General features: G+C 36.2%; 1 non-coding gene across 1 annotated transcript; it reads left to right on the top strand.

Moving 5' to 3' along the window:
• The first annotated feature begins 323 nt into the window (after positions 1 to 323).
• On the top strand, positions 324 to 395 carry TRNAE-CUC. The gene has a single exon. It is a non-coding gene; the product is annotated as a tRNA-Glu (tRNA).
• The last annotated feature ends 3,733 nt before the right edge of the window (positions 396 to 4,128 follow it).

The raw sequence follows: 4,128 nt of genomic DNA, 5'->3' as shown, positions 1-4,128 counted from the left end.
ATAATATTGTTTTAATGGTACCTGTTACATAAATTTTAGTATAATTGTTTTTACCACTATACAATGTTCTAACCAGAAATCTACTTACTGTATATAAAAAATAGAAAACAAATTCTTCTGGGAGTGGTCAGATGTAGCTATTTCTACTCTTCTGGCTCTGATGTTTTCCATACTCTCATCCACACAGCTTTTTGTTGTCATTGTGTAAATACAGCCCTTCAAGAAAACAAAGCATTTCTGCTTCATCTTTATCTTACTTACTTACTTATATAATGTTGCTGTCAATATTCCACATCATAACATTATGTGCAGTATGGATCATATCCCTGGTGGTCTAGTGGTTAGGATTCGGCGCTCTCACCGCCGCGGCCCGGGTTCGATTCCCGGTCAGGGAACCATCCTCTGTGAAGTCCTCTGGGATATGTAGTTTTCTTCTGAGAGCTGAGTATTTGGGATGTTGTTATTCCATGGAACTGGAGCATGAACTTTTTAACGATCCATACTGCACATGATGTTTTGATGTGGAATATTGACAGCAACATTACAAAACCATGACACCTGCAAACTTGTGGTACTCCTGAATTTCCATAGTTCTTGGTTGTGCGTTTTCTAAAAGACATCTTCATACTGTTGTGCTATTTAATCTGAGCATTTTCTCCAGTGGGATCAAATGTCCTTCTTTGCTATTTCTGCAAGAATTATTAGTTTACTGTATTTTTATTCAAATCAAATTCTTAAATGCCTGAGGTTACAGATCCACAGAGGCAAAGTCTAATACCAGCTCAAAGCATCCTAAAGCCATTAAAAAAGAGATGGATATGTATAAAAAGGCTCAAAGGAATAAGAATTTACCACACTCTTGCCTTTTAAATATATAGTCTGTCACAGTAATACACTAAACAATAGTTATGAATAGTTATTTTTATCATCTCTAAAACAAAATTTTCTCACTTATGCGTCATTAAACTAGGAGGATCCAGCAGGACATATTGTGCCACTTTGGGTCCCAGCCCAGTTAGTTTTGAATTCTGCTTTTTGTCTGTGTTTGCTGACACCTGGTTCCAATGAGCTTCACAAATGCATTCAGGAAAGATATACCCATTTGGCGCTCAGTAGAGATTTTTTTAGTGAAGTAAGAGTAATAAAGGAACCAAGTCAGTTTTCCCAAGATGCACTTGACAACCAAATACTTTTCCAATGTTTTCATTTCAGCAACTTTTCTTAAGAAAAGTCATCTTTTTTTTTTTTTTTTTTTAATATAAATGTATAGTACCAGTAATTTATCCTACATAAAAACAAATCATGTATTTTTAAACAGGACAATGTTTGACTTCAAATTTTCAAATATCTCAAGTTTATTTCAGAGGCTAAAGAAAAGTCTGAAATTCCTTCACCCCACTCTTTTATCACTCTTTTTCTTCTGGCTTATTGTTATTTGTTTCTTTCCACCATAACATGAGATATGCTGCTCCTTCTATGTATTAAATACCAATATGTATAGGATGATCAGCAAACCAGTAAATGTTATTTGCCTTAGGAAGATTTTATCAGGTCCATGAAATTTCAGGTAGAGAGATGTGGTGACAGAAACGTTTGCAACTCAGACTTACAGCAAAGAAAATCTAGCTCCCAAACTGTAAAATAAATATAAACCTTTTTCATTTTGGATCTGGCACCTGAAAATGAAAGATGCAGTCCCTGCCCGGAGATTGTCTTTCTTGATTATGATACATCTTTAAAAAATGTAGAATTCCAATGAGATTCAAAACTCTTTCCTGAAAATAGGCGTGTCAGAATAACAGAGTAGTTGTAGAGATACGATATCTGAAGTAGACAGTGAAATGCTGCAGTATTTTCAACTGTGCTTGTCAACAAGACCGACAGACTGATAGGGGACAATTGGTCATCTTCCTAAATATCTGTTTTCCAAATAAGCTTTTCCTGTTGGTCTTGATTAAGACTGAAGTTAGGACGCAATATCGCTTCCTCAAATAACAAAGATATTCTGAAAGTCCTGTATTTATTTATTTTTTCCTATGCAGCCAGTACCATTACAAACTGACAGCTAGATATCTGTACTCAAATAATTAATGACATCTTCAATAAGAGACCAGCCAACACAGAGGACACTTTTCAGTGGAAAAGGGTATGACATTCAAGGTTTCTGAGGCACTTCCTTTTCAATCTTAAAGCATCAATATGTCACTGCCAATGCAGAGAATGGGTTCGTTATTAAGTAGTTACCTACATATCTGTCACGCCATTCCATTTTACAAAAGAAGAAATTCCTTTCTGTTCAGATAGAACATAAAATCAAACTAAAAATTGCAATAGCACTGACTACAAAATACAAATTCTTTTAAGTACCCACTTATCTTTGGAATGAACACCAAGATTTATTTAGTCTTTCAGAATATCTGAAGGTTACATTCATATAGCTATTCCTTTTTATCTATATTGGGAAAAGGAAGTCAAAAGAAATTCATTTTATTGAAGTGAGACAAATTAATTTCAAACAATAGAACATAATTTATTTCAAGAATGACTAAAGATAATTAAATGATGATGTGAAAATATTTGCTTTACCTCTTTTGAGTCTGCTTTCTTTTAACCATACCAGCAGACTGTGCATGTCACTCCTATCAGAAAATAAATGTATGTTTAAGTGCTAAAAGTATGTAGCACAAATATGCAAATAACAGAAGTCAAAATGACATGGCTTGGTACAGTGTTTCATTAAGCAAACATAATCATGCTCATAGAATCACAGAATAGTTTGGGTTGGAAGGGAGCTTTAAAGATCATCTAGTGCCAGCCCCCCTGCTATAGGCAGGGACACCTCCCTCTTGACCAGATTGCTCAAAACTCTATCCAGCATGTCCTTCCAGGGTGAGGTCACTGTCACTCTCTCTGGGCAATGTCTTACCACCCTCACATTAAAGAATCTCCTCCTATTATCTGGTCTAAATCTACTCTCTTCCAGTTTAAAAACATTTCTCCTCATCCTGTTGCTACATGCCCTTGTTAGGCTACAGGCCCCTCCCTGTACCTTCCTGGAAGGTACTATGAAGGCACTATGAGTTCCCCTGTGAGCCTTCTCCAGGCTGATAAGCCCCAGACCTCACAGCCCGTCCTTGTAGAGGAGGAGGTGCTCCAGCTCTCTGGTCAATTTTGTTGCCCTCCTCTGGGCCTGCTACAACAATTTCATGTCCTCCTTGAGTTGAGGGTTGACACTGATATTGATATATGATATGAGGTTACCTAATAGTCCATCCAAGTTGGCCTTGACTACCTTGAGATATGGAACATCCAGAACTTCTCTGGGCAAGCTGTGCAAAAATATGGTCTCTACATTGTTTATAAACTCACTTTAACTATTGAAAGGCCACAATTAGGTCTTCCTGGATATACAGCATACCAATTAATTGTACTTATTAATTTTTTAATTTTGCATTTCAAATTGTAATCCATTAATTTCCTGAAACATAGTAATTAAAAAGAAGAAATTGATTAACAGCTTACATAATCATGTTTACGCTTAAGAATGCAAAAATAAACTGATAGCTAAGTAGAAGGTCTAGGAAGGTCTTGTCCCTATTTCTGTCTAGGATGTGTTTACTTCCTACCTCTCTAGCAAATTATCTGCTTCTTAGTTTTACTGCCTACTGCCTGTGATTGTAAATAATTTGGTTATAATGTTTATGAGAGTCATAATAGTGACAATGAACAATATCCATGACATTCAGAAGTGAGAATGAGGAGACTGCAGTTGCTGCTGAGAAGTGAAGCTGGAGGTGACATTGGTGAGGATAAATTGATATATCTTTATGCTAGAATGTCAGTTTTCAACTCAAATGTAATCAAGATGTTTATACTTTCTAATGCTTTAAAAACTTCTGTAGTGGAAATTATGTGGTGACCTTCACCCACACATGTAAATTTAGAGAGTATATAAGGTCCTGGCTAGTCTTTTAGTGTCCAGAAGCTAGAGATGGCAATGTGAGTTTTCTGTTCCAGGACAGGTTTCCCTACAGTATTGTCAGGAAACAAGTGGGACATATAGCGCAGAGAAAAGCTGGAAGTCATGCCTCAGTTGTATAATTCACAGAGCTAACAGAGCAAGAAAGA

The sequence above is a fragment of the Coturnix japonica genome, chromosome 3 (genome assembly GCF_001577835.2).
Source record: "Coturnix japonica isolate 7356 chromosome 3, Coturnix japonica 2.1, whole genome shotgun sequence".
In the NCBI taxonomy this organism is placed as follows: Eukaryota; Metazoa; Chordata; class Aves; order Galliformes; family Phasianidae; genus Coturnix; species Coturnix japonica.
This window is presented reverse-complemented; position numbering and strand designations above follow the sequence as displayed.